Below are 16,849 nucleotides of genomic sequence, written 5' to 3' on the forward strand. Positions count from 1 at the left end.
TGAGTTTTCCCAGACAACAATAGTGGATTGGTTTGCCATTTCCTTCTCCAGGGGATCTTCCTGACCCAGGGATCGAACCCACATCTCCTGCATGGCAGGTGGATTCTTTACCACTGAGCCACCTGAGAAGCAGGAACCTCTTTTACATAAAGGCACTAATCATTCATGAGGCTCCCCCCTCATCACCTAAGCACTTCCCCACAGCCCCACATCCTAATACCATCACAGTTGGGGCTTAAGATTTCAGCATATGAATCTGAGGAGACACAAACGTTCTATCCATAGAAGACAGTATTGTGAAGTGATCAAGAATTCAAAATCTAAAGCCAGACTGCCTGCATATGACTCCAGGTTCTATTACTTACTAGTTATGTACCTTGGGGAAAGTTTCTTCATCGCTTAGTACCTCAGTTTATTCATCTGTAAGATGGGAATAATAGTAGTACCCAGTCATAGATTGTACAGAAGATTAAATGATGTTAAATACTTGGGATAGTGCCTGCACATAGTATTCTATAGGTAAAGCTCCTATTAATAATAACATTGTTTTTATTGCTAGATGACTTATTAGAGATGCCAACTTCAGAGTCATACACATACAGTTTCTGTTTCAGAGGGTCCTACTGAATTTTTAATTTTTCACAAGCGCTACAAGAGATTTTTGATGCAATTACAACAATGTGATGCTTTGAGAAAGCCCTGATTATAAGGCAAAAATAGGCATCCAGGAACAGGGCTAGGTGTGATGTACCACAGAGAGAAAAATGGGAGTAAAGAAAAATGTGCATGCGTGCTAAGTTGCTTCAATCATGTCCGACTCTTTGCAACCCTATGGACTGTAGCCTGCCAGGCTCCTCCATCCGTGGGATTCTCCAGGCAAGAATACTGGAGTGGGTTGCTATGCCCTCCTCCAGGGGATCTTCCCAACCCAGGGATCGAACCCACATCTCCTGCATTGCAGGTGGATTCTTAACCACTGAGCCATTGGGGAAAGCCAAGATTAATGTACTCTTCCCTGATTCACAATTTCATATATGTCAACGTTCTGTGTTTACAAAGGAATCCATTGAGCTTTTGCAATAGATGAAAAGTGGTTTTCAAAGAGAGTAATTTAATTGTAATAATGATTTTTTTATATTATTTTATTTTTATATATATCTCTCTCCACTAGATTATTTGAGATATAATTCACTTATCATAAAATTCAACATTTTAAAGTATGGAATTCAACTTTTTTTTAGTATATTGGCAAAGTTATGCAATCATCTCCACTATTGAATTGCAGAATATTTTCATCACTATCCACTGAGAAAAAAATTATATATATATACCCACTAGCACTCCCCATTCTCTCCTCCTCCCAGGTCCTGCTGCTGCTGCTGCTAAGTCGCTTCAGTCGTGTCCGACTCTGTGCGACCCCATAGACGGCAGCCCACCAGGCTCCCCCGTCCCTGGGATTCTCCAGGCAAGAACACTGGAGTGGGTTGCCATTTCCTTCTCCAAAGCATGAAAGTGAAAAGTGAAAGTGAAGTGGCTCAGTTGTGTCCGACTCATAGCGACCCCATGGACTGCAGCCCACCAGGCTCCTCCGTCCATGGGATTTTCTAGGCAAGAGTACTAAAGTGGGTTGCCATTGCCTTCTCCGTCTCCCAGGTCCTGGCAACCATTAATCTCCTTTCTGTTCCTATGAATTTGCCTCTTCTGGTCATTTCATGTAGAAGGAATCTCACAATTATGGCCTTTTGTGAATGGCTTCTTTTATTTAGCCTGCTTTTAAGGTTCATCCATCTTATAGCGTGTGTCAATATTTTTTCCCTAGCCAAATAATATTCTATTGTAAGGGTATATGACATATAATTTATCCATTCACAAGTTGACAGGCATTGAGGTTGTTTCACTTGTTTGGCTATTATGAATCATTCTGCAGTAAAATTTGTGTACCCATATATACATGGACCGGGGCTCCCCGAGTGGCTCAGTGGTAAAAGAATCTGCCTGCCATTCAGGAGATGTAGGTTTGATCCCTGGGTTGGGAAGATCCCTTGGAGAAGGAAATGGCAACCCATTCTAGTATTCTTGCTTGGAAAATTCCATGGAGAGAAGAACCTGGTGGGCTACAGTCCATGGGTTGCAAAGCGTTGGACATGACTGAGCGACTAAAAACACAGCATATGTGTGGACAGATGTTTTCATTTCTCTTGAGTATATGCCTAGGAGTAAAAGTGCCCATGTGGTTGCTCAATGTCAATTTTTTTTTAAAGTAGTGTTTTCCAAAGTAATTTCACCATTTTACAGTCCTAGTAGCAATGTATGAGTCTCAATTTCTCCACATCTTTACCAACACTTGTTTGTATACTCTGTCTTTTTTATTTCAGCCATCCTAGTGTGTGTGAATTGTTATGTCAGTTAATGTGTGTTAACTGACTGTGGTTTGATTTGTATTTTTCTAATGGCTAAAGATGTTGAGCATCTTTTCATCTGTCAGTTTCTGGCCCTGCCAGGTTTTGGGGGCCCAAGCTGGGATACCAGGACATGATAGTATTTACAACACTGCTGTTGACTCCCTCTCATCAAGCCTAAAGAGGTACATATTTTATCAGGGTAGGAGCAAATATTTAGGCTCTTTCTGCAACAAATGTGGTTTTTACCTGAGAGCATAGCAAAAGAAATTAACCAAAAACTTTTAAAAAATTATTTCGCAAATCAAATGAGCAGTTAAAATAAACTAACATAAATAAGGTTTAAGAGAAACTCTGTTGGAAGAAATTTTATTATTAAAATACTTGCTAGAAAGATATTTACTTGCAGTGAAACCCGCTGAGCTGGCTTACCCTCCTATACTTGGTGAGTGGCACAACTGCTCCTGTGGACAAAAGAACATCACCTGCCATTTCAGTAAACAAAGGATGCTGCAGCCATAAAGGTATCAGCCACTGCAGCTCCCCAGTAGTGCATTCAGGGGGAATTTAGGATGGAGAAAAACTGGATTCTGGGCCTAATTAAGATACATATGGAAGGAATAATTTCAGTGAACACGGACTTTTATATCTTCTCATACACAGAAAAGATTAAAATCATTAACTTGAGATGTCTGGGTTGTGTGTGTGTGTGTGATTAGCAGTTACCTTTTACCTTTTCGACTATGCAGGGATTTTTGCTTGTTGTTTCTTCCTCCAGCAAAAACTCCTACATATCCTAGTTTCTCCTTGGAACAGTTGGAACAGTCCGAGGAACAGAGGAACAGACTGTTCTTCGTTGGAACAGTCCCTTGGGGCTATCTGCCATCCTGGGCTATAGTTTTCAGTAACGCCCCAGATAAAAGCTAACTGTCAACTTTTAGGTCGGACTTTTTTTTTCAGTTGACACCTCGGACTTATAGTGATCCTGTAGTATACAAAGATAAAGAGGCATTTTGGAACTAGGAGTTAAACTTCCTTCAGAGAGATCTCATGACAACTAATTCACCCACGGGATGTTTCCTGACTGCCAACGGGTTTATTGGAGTCCTCAGTTGCTCAATCCTAAGAATTTCAAAGTGTTCCCAGTCTGCCTTCTGGGGATTAGAAGGCTAAATTCCTGGGGGCTTGGAAAAGGGAGTATATCACAAAAAACATCTAAGCCTAAATTTGATGGGAAAATGGATTTTATTTTCACTTTTAGTGCAAACCAGGAATTTCCTACAAATGAGACAGCAAATCCAGTGGGAATCCTACCTAGGACGTTCTGAGAGGTTCCAGAACTTTTGTCATTGTTCAGGAAATTCTAAATTTGGATGTCTCCTCTCCAGGCACATTCTCTCGTGCTGTGAGTGTCATGATGAATTACTCCACCTTTTAGACCTTATAGTGTAGAAATATCAAACCAAGGCAGATTAAAAAAAAGTTTGCAGTTGTTTACATAATATTCTGTTCAATGAGGGACTTTTATCAGAAAAGCTGTTAGCTTTTCTGCTCTGGAAAGCCGGCTAACTTGGAGAGACAATTATAGAGAAAGAAGGGCCAGTGACAGCTGCTGTAGGCGATATTTGTATATCTCATAAAAGGTCGGGCCTTTACCACTTAGTGGCCATGTGGTTTTGGGCAAATTACTTTCTGTGAACCTCTGTTTCTTCCTCTGGAACACCATGATAAGGCTACTTACCTCAAGAGGTTAATTTGAGGCATATATAAAAAATGAAGGCAGCACTTGGATTTGTTTTGTTTTGTTTTTCTCCTCAAACTCCTCCCAGACCCCAGGCCCAAACCCCAAACCCAGGGAATAATTCCAGGCATTCAGAAGGTATTCTACAAAAATTTTCTTAGATGAAACAAATCCAGTTTTCTGGTTGGATAAAATATTGAATAGATGAATGCATTTTGTCATTTAACAAATATTTATCGGGTGCCTCTTATGTTCTGGAGACTGTTCTAGTACTGAAGAGACAGCTATGAACAAAACAGACAAAAACCCATGCCCTCATGGAGCTTCCATGCTAGAAAGGAATGAGAGAGACTCTAAATAAATAAATCTTGAAAATGAAATGGATATTAATTCAAGAAGAGTGTTTTGGTCAGAAATAAAGTAGAGAAGGAGAATGCAGAGTGGCAATGGGGAGATGAGGCTAGAGATGGGTCAGGGTATTCTATTTTTTTTTTTAAGATACTTAAAATTTATTGAAGTATAGCATACACAAAGTAAAACAGTCATGAGTGTACAGTTCAGTGAGTTACTGCAAAGTTAAAACATCAGTGTACCCAATATAAACAACATAACCTGAACCTCAGAAATGTCCCTTGAGATACTTTCCAATCAATAGTCCCCTCCCCTTCCCCTTCCCTAAAGGTCAGTAATGTTTTGATCACTAATAAAATAGATTAGCTTTGACTGTCTTTAAACTCTATCCCCTGGTGGCTCAGCAGTAAAGAACCCTCCTGCAGGTTATGCAGGAGATGGATTCAATCCCTGGGTTGGGAATATTCCCTGGAGGAGGGCATGGCAACCCTCTCCAGTATTTTTGCCTAGAGAATTCCATGGGCAGAGGAACCTGACGGGCTACAGTCCAGTGGGTCGCAAAGAGTTGGACATGACTGAGCTACTAAACAACAAAAACAAACTCTATGTAATGGAATCATCAGAAGGTCGAGATATTCTTAAGGGCTCCACTTTATAGTTCCCAAGGCTAAATTCTTTGGGAGTGAATTAGCGTTCCAGGGCTCATTTCTAAAGAGGCGTCATCTTCCAGCTCAGTGGTCATTCGACTGGTCCCAGGCGCCTGGCGGACAGGCGCAGGGTCAAAAGCCAGGCAGCAGTTGTGAGGGAGGCAGACAGGCAGATGGAAGGAGACCCTGGGGCCATGCTCCAGGATACCCAACCCCGGCAATTAGATCACTTTGGGAAAGATTCTCCCACCTTGGTTCTGTCTAAAATGCCCTGTACTGTGTTTCCTTAAATAGCGCTGGACGGAGACTGATCTCACACACTTCAAAGCCCTTCCCTGTTTGCATTGCATGAATGACACGTTCCTGTCCAAAGTCATCCAGACAAACAGCTGCTAATTTCCTAGCAACACTGCCCTAGACATTCTTGCATGGAATAGAATTAATCCTGGCACAGAAATAGAAGTTTATATTTCAGAAAAAAAAAACAACAACAACTCATAATCCCTTCTCCCCGCCTGCCCTACTACTCAATCTCTACCCCCAGGGACTGTCATGGACCAAGCTCAGCCAGGGATTCCCTTTCTTCAGCAACTTGAAAGCCCTGACTGTGTGATAGCTTTGTTGAGAGGACTCACATAAGTATTAGTACTCACAGTGCTTGCATTTGTGGAGAGCCACCATGGACTGCTTCTTGACTTCAGGGAATCATCAGTTTCTGCCTCGTGACAAGTTTAGCAGGAAGTCTGGGCAAGTGATTTAGAATCACATAATGTCAGGGTAAAAAGGCTTTACCCAACTATCTGGTGAAGAATGGAAAGTAGGCTGTATCCTACGCTTGTTCCAGTGCTTGGTATTGGCTCCAGGTAGCGTGTCTGTGCGGAGAAGGCAATGGCACCCCACTCCAGTACTCTTGCCTGGAAAATCCCATGGTCGGAGGAGGCTGGTAGGCTGTAGTCCATGGGGTCTCGAAGAGTCGGACATGACTGAGCCACTTCCTTTCACTTTTCACTTTCATGCATTGGAGAAGGAAATGGCAACCCACTCCAGTGTTCTTGCTTGGAGACTCCCAGGGATGGGGTCGCACAGAGTCGGACACGACTGAAGTGACTTAGCATGTCTGTGACGGCATCTCAGGTAACTGGGTGGGAAGGGAAGCAGTGGGTGATTGATTGGCAATGTCTGCCATGGATGAGATGTAGTAAAGGGCCACCTCTTGTGTATTTACCATGCCTGATCTGGATCCAACCTCTCATTTTACAAATGATTAAACTGAAATTCAGAGAGTTGGGGTGCCCCCATAAAGATCATACCCCCAGTGAGAAGCAGAACTGGGCCTCAAATCCAGCCCTCTAGCTTTCCACCTGGGCATTGTTTTTAACATCAACTCATTTGCTTTTGTTCGTGAGGTCTGGAGAGGGCCGATTTAGTGAGTGAGCAAGGGAAGATCAGGGAGCTGGCTGGCTCTAACACCTAACACAAGGCTCAAGGGAATCAGCTGTCCTGGTGGTCCCAGCTTGGTTCCTGCTTAGCCCACCCCCACCAGTGCCAGCGGGCTGCATCCTCAAGCTGTTGTGGACCCAGCAGGAAGAATGAGGGATCCTCCCTATGCAGAAATCCACGGTGATGCCCAGGGGCCTGAATTCCTGATCCAGAGCCTGAATTTATTCCCTCCTCCCTGTAATTATATTGCCCTCATCAAAGAGTCGGGCACCACTTAGCAATGGAGCACCCACCCATCATTCTTACCATCCCAGTTTGGGTGTGCTCAGACTTGTGATGGTATGCACAGAAAATCTTTTACTTTTTACTCAGAGTCATGCTGACATAAATTGCATTTACTTCTATTTTAAAACATAGCCTTCTTGGCTAAGAATAACTGATTTATTTGGTGAGAAAAGACTTATGTATGTGGATGTCACTAGAAGGGAAAAGGGACAGAGAGGTTTTTTTCTTTTTACATTTCATTTTAACTTATCAAGAGAAAACTTTTCTTTAAAAATAAAATAAAATAATCCTTGGCTCAACTGAGAATATTTCCCCTTTCTTTGGGCCCAGGACCTGGTCTCATGCTAAGTTCCATGCTGGTCATCACCTCCTCCTAAAATGCTCTGCTTTCTCGCCTGGCAAACGCCATTCTTCCCTTTGGTGTCTAAAGTTCTCCTTTGCCTTGGGATAGGGAGAAAATATATTTAGTTCAACAAACACTTGCTGAAGTACCTTCAATGTGTCAGGCTCCGTGCTCAGTACTCAGGACTCAGAAATGAATGCACTAAACCCTCTAAACCCGAGGAATTTAACTGGAACTTGAGGCAGAGGACCACAGTGCTTAGCCTTGTGCCCTGTTATCTCATTTAATCTTCACCCTGAATCTGCTCTTCTAGTGGTCAAGGCAGTGTCTCTTTTCTCCACTTTATCCCCAGCACCCAGCACAGCCCCGTGGTGCTGGGAAAAGCTGTGACTCATAGGATAACTGATTGCTTAAAACCTCCCTGAAAGGTAGGCCTTTTTTTCCTGTTTACAGATAAAGAACTGAGGTTGACAGAGACTAAGTAGCCCCTCCTAAGTTTCCTAGTAGCGATGACTTTGGTCCTTTGTTTCCAAGCCCTTGGCTTTTTCCTGCTTTGCAGCACCTCTTCACCTTCTAGACCTGGTTTTCTCATCTGTAAATTCAGGAGATCAGACTGGATGATTCTGGATGCTGTAGACAATTCTGGATGATCCTGCACTATCCCTTCAAGCTCTGAATTTCATAGCCAATGTCTAAAGTTGGTATTAGAATGCATATACCCATTTTCTCCGGGAGGATTTTTATACGTTGTTATTTTTAACCTGCATTTCTGTTACCCTTATTACACTACCAGCTCTTGGATCTTAATATTTCATTTTGTAACTCATTTGTAGCACCCTCAGATCTGTGTTCTATGCTCAAAGACGTCTCATTTTTTATAGTTCATGACTCTCTATAAACATGCTTTATTTATGCTAAGTCAGTCATACACACTTCACTTCCCCAAACCAGATTTTTTCCTATTTTCTCTCAAAAATGGCAGCATGATTTGAGTGCTCTGTGGCAGGCATCAAAAGGCTCTCATGTCATAGGGTGCAGAAAATATTTATTGAAAATAATGATTCTTAATTTTGAAAGGAAAAACACAGACTTCCAAATTTTGTGGGATCATAAAAATTCCATTTCATACACTAACAATGAAAAAGTGAAAAATGAAGTTAAGAAACAATTGTATGTATGGCAGAAAATGACACAACATTGTATTCTATAAAATAAAGCAATTATTGTAAAGTAATTATCCTTCAATTAAAAATAAATAAATTTTAAAAAGAAAAAACAATTCTATTTACAATAGCATCAAAAAGAATACAATACATAGAAACATATTAGCAAAAGAAGTGCAAGATGAAAATTTTAAAACCTTGTTGAAGAAAACTGAAGATCTAAATACATGGAAAGACATTCTGTGTTTGTGGACTGGGTTAATATTCTTAAGATGACCACTCTCCCCAAAGTGATTCATGCTTGCAACATGATCCCCATCAATATCCACATGGCTTTTTTCCTTTTAGCAATTGACAAACTAATACTAAAACCCATATGGAAGTGCAAGAGACCCAGAATAGTCAAAACAATCCTAAGAAAGAAGAACAAACTTAGAAGACTTATACTTACTGATTTCAAAACTGCAAAGCTACAGTAATCAAGACAGTATAGCATGAGAATAAGGATAGACATATAGAGCCATGGAAGAGAATTGAGGCTATGGAAATAAACTCTTAAATTTACAGCTAGTTAATTTTGAGAAGATGCCAAGGCAATTCAATATGGGAAAGATAATCTTATTAACAAATGGTGCTGGGATAAATGCATTTCCACATACAAAAAAATGAAGCTGGACTCCTAGCTCACACAATGTACAAAAATTAATTCAAAATGACCTAAGACCTAAATATGAGAACTAACATTATAAAACTCTTAGAAGAAAACATAGGTGTACATTTTCATGATTTTGGATTGGGTGATCATTTCTGATATGTGACACCAAAAGCATAAGCAACCAAAGGCAAAAAAGAGATAAGTTGGACTTCATAAACATTGGAAACATTTATGCTTCTAAGGGCACTATGAAGAAAGTAAAAAGACAAGCCACAAAAAGAAAGTATTTGCAAATCATATATCTGATAAGGGTCTGCTATCCAGAATATATAAAACCACAATTTAAAAATAAGCCAAGGAGGGATTCCCTGGCAGCCCATGATTAGTACTCAGTACTTTCACTGCCGGGACCCAGGTTCAATCCCTGGTCACGGAACTAAGATCCCACAAGCTGTGCTACATAGCCGAAACAACAGGCCAAAGATTTGAACAGTCGTTTCTCATAAGAAGATAGACAAATGTTCAATAAGATAAGCACAGAAAAAGACGCTCGATGTCATTTGTCATTCAGTTCAGTTCAGTTCCCTCGCTCAGTCATGTCTGACTCTTTGCGACCCCATGAATCACAGCACGCCAGGCCTCCCTGTCCATCACCAACTCCCGGAGGTTACTCAAACTCATGTCCATGAGTTGGTGATGCCATCCAGCCATCTCATCCTCTGTAGCCCCCTTCTCCGCCTGCCCTCAATCTTTCCCAGCATCAGGGTCTTTTCCAGTGAGTCAGCTCTTTGCATGAGGTGGCCAAAGTATTGGAGTTTCAGCTTCAGCATCAGTCCTTCCAATGAACACCCAGGACTGATCTCCTTTAGGATGGACTGGTTGGATCTCCTTGTTATCCAAGGGACTCTCAAGAGTCTTCTCTAACACCACAGTTCAAAAGCATCAATTTTTCGGCGCTCAGCTTTCTTCACAGTCCAGCTCTCACATCCATACATGACCACTGGAAAAACCATAGCCTTGACTAGACGGACCTTTGTTGGCAAAGTAATGTCTCTGCTTTTTAATATGCTATCTAGGTTGGTCATAACTTTCCTTCCAAAGAGTAAGCGTCTTTTAATTTCACGGCTGCAATCACCATCTGCAGTGATTTTGGAGCCCAAAAAATAAAGTCTGACACTGCTTCCACTGTTTCCCCGTCTATTTGCCATGAAGTGATGGGACCAGATGCCATGATCTTAGTTTTCTGAATGTTGAGCTTTAAGCCAACTTTTTCACTCTCTTCTTTCACTTTCATCAAGAGGCTTTTTAGTTCCTCTTCACTTTCTGCCATAAGGGTGGTGTCATCTGCATATCTGAGGTTATTGATATTTCTCCTGGCAATCTTGATTCCAGCTTGTGCTTCATCCAGCCCAGCGTTTCTCATGAGGTACTCTGCATATAAGTTAAATAAGCAGGGTGAAAATATACACCCTTGACGTACTCCTTTTCCTATTTGGAACCAACCTGTTGGTCCATGTCCAGTTCTAACTGTTGCTTCCTGACCTGCATACAGGTTTTTCAAGAGATGGGTCAGGTGGCCTGGTATTCCCATCTCTTTCAGAATTTTCCATGTGGGGCAGAGTCACCATATGACCCAGGAATTCCACTGCTAGTGTGTATAAATAAGAAAACATTTTGCACACAAACTCTTGTATATGAATGTTCAGTATTATAGCCAGAAAGTAAAAATAGCCAAAATTTCAATTAACTGATAAATGGATAAACAAAATATGGCATATCCATGCAATGGACTATTATTTGGCAATAAAAAGATGAAATATTGATTCCTGCTACAACATAGATAAACCTTGAAAACACGTCACGTGAAAGAACACTCTCAGAAAAGACCACGTATTATATGATTTCACTTATGCTGCACAGAATAGGCAAATCCATAGAAACAGGAAAGAGAATAGTGTTTGCCAGGGACTAGGGGGAGTGAAGAACGGGCATGACAGGTAATGTGTACAAGCTTTTTGAGGGGAGTGGTAATGAAAGATTCTGGGAAGGAATAGTGGTGATAGTTCTACCACAGAGTTATTCAACTCTGTGAATATACTATAAAGCACTGAATTTTACACTATAAAGGAGTGAATATTACATATATATTTCAAATATACATTATATCTCAATAAAATTTTGTGGCGTTGAAGAAATTCAATAGGAAAATGAGACACTAACAGAGCCCAGGCTAACCACCATTCTTAGCACCCAGGAGGCTCCTTATAACTACTGTGGCAAGTCATACCCACAGAACTAAATCTGCATGGATCCTCAAAGGTTGTCTTGTCTACTTAGCTAATGATTCTTCAACCACCTCTACAATAGTCCCACCAGGTAATCATCTAGCCTATCCTTGACTAAGCTCTTTTTCTTTCTTTCCACACATCTGTTGAACACGTACTATGGGCTCAGCTCTGGGCTAAGCACTGAGAATATACTTTGCAATGTTGTCTCTAATGTAATAAACATTTATTTGAATATTGTAATGTGTAAGATGTTTTGTTTCTATTCCTTTTTGTTTATTGATATCCATTTTAGTTTGAGTTTTACCAGATGAAGATCATGAGGCAAAGATTCAAGTGAAAATTGTTTATTTGGGAAGTACAGGTAACACTGGTAGAGAAGTGGGAAAGGGATCCAGAGACGGAAAGGAAGCCAAGAAACCAGCTACCACCGTAAGCCGCGGAAGCTTAATCCAGAGGGGAAACTCGGAGACAAGGTGTAAAACACATGCCTGAAAAAGTATTTCATCCAAGAGCCAAGGAGCTGGGATATTTATGCACTAATTCCAGAGTCCCTGTTTGAGCACTCACGCTGCATGTATGTTACATCCTAGCATCCCTGGCTGCCAAAGGAAGCAAGGATTATGCAGCCTTCCCCAGATCTAAATTGGAAGAGGGGAGAACCCTCAGGCACACATGCAGATTCTGGCCGTTGGTGTTTGATGGGACCTGTAGTCCAGGGGATACAGATGGGACACTGACAGCATCAGCTAGAACACCTTCCTCCTTCCACACACAGGAGATGGTGTACGGGAATACACAAAATGCCATGAATTAGGTAAAGACAAAGAGAAAAGAAGATATAAAGAAAAATTAGCCTTTCTGGTAAGGCAAAGATCCTGTTCTGTGCTCATTTGCTCAGTCATGTCTGACCCTCTGTGACCCCATAGACTATAGGCTGCCAGGCTCATCTGTCCATGGAATTTTCCAGGCAAGAATACTGCAGCGGGTTGCCATTTTCTTCTCCAGGGGGTGTCATCCAGACTCAGGGATTGAACCTGGGTCTTCTGCTTTGCAGAAGGATTCTTTTACATTGAGCCACAATAATCCTAGTAGGCTCAGAAAACAGATGCTATTTCTCAGCATATCCTTTAAACTCTGGCTCTCCAAAAATACAACCCCAAACTGCCTTTTGAAAAGGCAAAACTGAGTTGCCTGCTCATCACAAACTTGAAACAGAGTCTCAGTGGCATCTTGCAGGTGAGAGGTTTGGTGGGTTGGGGGTTTAGTCAAATGCAAGTCTTTCTTGCAGGAGCATGCTTAGAACTAAGGAATCCAATATAGAGAAGACTGGCCAACACGGAAAGGCGAGGGTTCTGAGGGGAAAGGCGAGGGTTTTGAGGTAAGAGTTTCCAGAAGTCTTGTTGGGTGTTAGTTACTGAAAAGTTGGGCAGTCATGGGTTCATTTAATGGTTTGGAGGCAGCAGTTCCTGAGGTGAGCAGAGTGATTTGCAAGTTTAATCCTCCTGAACCAGTGTTTTGTGGGACAGTACTGATGGGGCAGTGAGCCATGTGGGCGAAAATGGTTTCTGTTCACAGCTTCAGCCCCAGCTTATGACATCACACAGTAAAACATAGTGAAAGTAGTCAGCCACACGCTGCCCAGGTGCCCACAATTCTTGCTAAATAAAGGGACAAGAACGCGCACACGTTCCATCTTCAAGGAGGGGTAGGATTAAAGGGAAAATCAGGATGCAGGGGTGTGACAGCCTCTGTGGGTGTAAGCGGGCTTGTGACGCTGGGCCTGTGGGGTAGGCTGAAAGCCTAAGAGCCCTTGTAATGTGTCCTAAATCAGGGGGCCCCCAACTTCCAGGACCTAATGCCTGCTGATCTAAGGTGGAGCTGATGTAATAATCATAGAAATAAAGTGCACCATAAATATAATGCACTTGAATCACCCTAAACCCCCCTCACCACCACCACTACCGTCCATGGAAAAATTGTCTTCCTCAAAACCAGTTGCTGGTGCCAACAAGGTTGGGGACCGCTGCCCTCAATGACTCCTCTGGTGGAGAGGTGCCCCTGCAGTGGATCCTGTCTGCCTGCCTGCCTGCCAGGTTGGGCAACTCTCTCACTGGGACCAGAAAGGAAGTCACAGCAAGTCTGGGCTCCCCCTCAGCACCCCCTTCCAGCCTCTGCTTCTCCCTGACTCATCCTGCCATTGTGGCAACTGTCATGTTCTCTGTGGGGGCGTCCCTGGGGGTGGCCGGAACTCTGGGCAGGACTCTCTCCACTACCCTAGCCTGGCAGGATCACCAAAACCACACGGCTGCTCCATCACTCCTCCCCAGAGCCACTGATGCCAGCATGTGAGGCTGGGCACTGTGCAGAGCCCAACACGCTTGCGCCACTGCCCTCATCAGGGGCTCGCCGCGCCCCTAGCAGGCAGGCAGGTGGTATCATGCTGTTCTCCCTGGAGAAGGAGCTGAGGCTCAAGGTCAAGTGAGTGAAACAGCGGGTCAGCCACCAGGTCTTCTGTCTTAGTGCACAACTGTTTCTGGGGTCAGAAACATCCTTGTATTCGTATCCGTAAAATAACTGTGACAAAATTGTCATGTGAGGCTGTGGTTCCACATCCAAACAAGAGAAACTGGTTTGCATTTGGCTGCTGTCTGTTCGGCCTTGCTTTTTAAACGTTCACAAATACACGTGATTATTTTTTCCATGATGATAGTAGTAATAGAGCTCATCACAGAAAATGTGATTAGAGAGTAGATTTCTGTGCTTCGGGAGGAAAACCTTTGGTCTGTTTTTGGAGGGAAGGTGACCTCATCTTGAATGAATGTTCCAAGGGGAGGGCAGGTCTGGTTCAGGGGTTTTGTATGTCTAAGGAAGGACCTACCAGGCCCATCTTACTCTCCAGGAGGGTAAATAAGTAAATAAGTACTTATGTTCTTAAGGGCTTAACAGACCATTGTGTCCTTTCCAACAAGCTGTTAAGACTTATTGTGCAAGATAAGAAAGAGAGCTTTTGTGTAAAGAAGCTGGGGGTGGTGGGCATTGCTCCAGGGGGACAGAGATGGCTCAGTAACCACACTGAGTCTCGATGAGGGTGGTCTTAAGCTGGGCTTGTGTCCTCAAAATGCCCAATGACAGGACAGCGGGGGGAGCAGTAGGGGGAATGCTCTGATATCCAGGGGCTGTGCTGGACCAGGAGGGCCAACCTAAGCTGCTGGACCCATTAGTAAGGGAGAGAAGGCCACCCTCCCGACCCCAGAGTTCATGACTGACCGATCAATGTGAAGCTTCACAGAAGCCTGCTCGTCACACCTCCCCAGCACAGGACACCTATAAGGCCTGGCAACCTGGTCCTAATTTGGGGGGGTGGATTCCTTCTTCTGTATTTGGAGGTCAGACAAGAACACCTAGGGCAGGCTGAGCTGGGAAGAGTGGGGAAGAGAGGCCAGTGTTGAAACATACAGAAAGTTGCAACAATTCCACACATTTGCCCCTCCCAGCAAGCTCAGCTAACAGCCCCAGGCTCTGGAGAGCCTTCCACCTGTGGTCCTTCCTGGAGATCAGGAGAAGCTGGCTCCAACTCTTTCTCCAACACTGGCTGCAGCACCTGTGCAGATGCAGCCTTCTCTTTTTTTTCAGATGCAGCCTTTAGCTAGAATGTTCCACCCTAGGAGAAAGGCAAGCCTCAACACCCAGGAGTACCAGTGACAGCGCCTTTCACCACCTTCCTTCTTCCCTAAGTCAGCAGCCTCTTGCAGCACCTCAAACTGGTTAAAGCTGCCTGGGATTTGGCAATCCAGATCCTTGCAACAGAAGACGCTTACCAGTGGAAAGGGTCAGTCCCAATGTCGGTAGAGCAGCGAGTGCAGTAAGGGGTTCTGAGCCTCTTAGCTCCAGGGTGCATGCAGGGCCTGTGATCCTGCTGTTTCCCCTGCTTGGGGTCTCAGTGGGATGGAGCAACTTTGGGGTGACCCTCAAGATGTGATAAAAGTCCAACCATCTCTGGCTACTGCCTCTCTAGTTCCTAGAACCCCTGTGAGGCAGGTGATGGAATGTGACTGAATCTTGGCTTGCGTATTGTAAGAATCACACGCATTTTTGTTTAAATTGAATTCAGTAATGTGTAAGCCACATGGGGGAGAGGAATAATGGCCCCCAAAGTTGTCTGTGTCTTGATCCCCAGAACTTGTGACTCTGGTAGGTTGCATGGCAAAGAGGAATCAAGATTACAGCTAAAATTTAAGTTGCTGGGCCTTAGGAAGCATCACTACGAACTAATGGAGGTGATAGAGGTGATGGAGGTGATGGAATTCCAGTTGAGCTATTTCAAATCCTAAAAGATGATGCTGTGAAAGTGCTGCACTCAATATGCCAGCAAATTTGGAAAACGCAGCAGTGGCCACAGGACTGGAAAAGATCAGTTTTCATTCCATTCCCAAAGAAAGGCAATGCAAAAGAATGCTCAAACTACCACACTATTGCACTCATCTAACACGCTAGTGAAGTAATGTTCAAAATTCTCCAAGCCACACTTCATCAGTATGTGAACAGTGAACTTCCAGACGTTCAAGCCAGATTTAGAAAAGGCAGAGGAACCAGAGATCAAATTGCCAACACCCGTTGGATCATCGAAAAAGCGAGAGTTGCAGAGAAACATCTGCTTCTGCTTTATTGACTAGGCCAAAGCCTTTGACTGTGTGGATCACAACAAACTGTGGAAAATTCTTGAAGAGATGGGAATACCAGACCACCTGACCTGCCTGCTGAGAAATCTGTATGCAGGTCAGGAAGCAACATCTAGAGCTGGACATGGAACAACAGACTGGTTCCAAACAAGAAAAGGAGTACATCAAGGCTGTATATTGTCACCATGCTTCTTAAACATACATGCAGAGTACATCATGAGAAATGCTGGACTGGATGAAGCACAAGCTGGAATCAAGATTGCCAGGAGAAATATCAATAATCTCAGATATGCAGATGATACCACAATTATGGCAGAAAGTGAAGAAGAACTAAAGAGCCTCTTGATGAAAGTGAAAGAGGAGAGTGAAAAAGTTGGGTTAAAATTCAACATTCAGAAAACTAAGATCATGTCACCTGGTCCCATCACTTCATGGCAAATAGAGAGGGAAACAGTGGAACAGTGACAGACTTTATTTTTTTGGGCTCCAAAATCCCTGCAGATGGTGACTGCAGCCATGAAATTAAAGACGCTTGCTCCTTGGATGAAAAGTTATGACTAACCTAGACAGCCTATCAAAAAGCAGAGACATTACTTTGCCAATAAATGTCTGTCTAGTCAAAGTTATGGCTTTTCCAGCAATCATGTATGGATGTGAGAGTTGGACTATAAAGAAAGCTGAGCACCAAAGAATTGAAGCTTTCGAACTGTGGTGTTGGAGAAGACTCTTGAGAGTCCCTTGGATAGCAAGGAGATCCAACCAGTTCATCCTAAAGGAAATCAGTCCTGAATATTCATTGGAAGGACTGATGCTGAAGCTGAAACTCCAATACTTTGGCCACCTGATTCAAAGAGCTGA

Source organism: Cervus elaphus, chromosome 20 (assembly GCF_910594005.1).
Source record: "Cervus elaphus chromosome 20, mCerEla1.1, whole genome shotgun sequence".
NCBI classification, from domain to species: domain Eukaryota; kingdom Metazoa; phylum Chordata; class Mammalia; order Artiodactyla; family Cervidae; genus Cervus; species Cervus elaphus.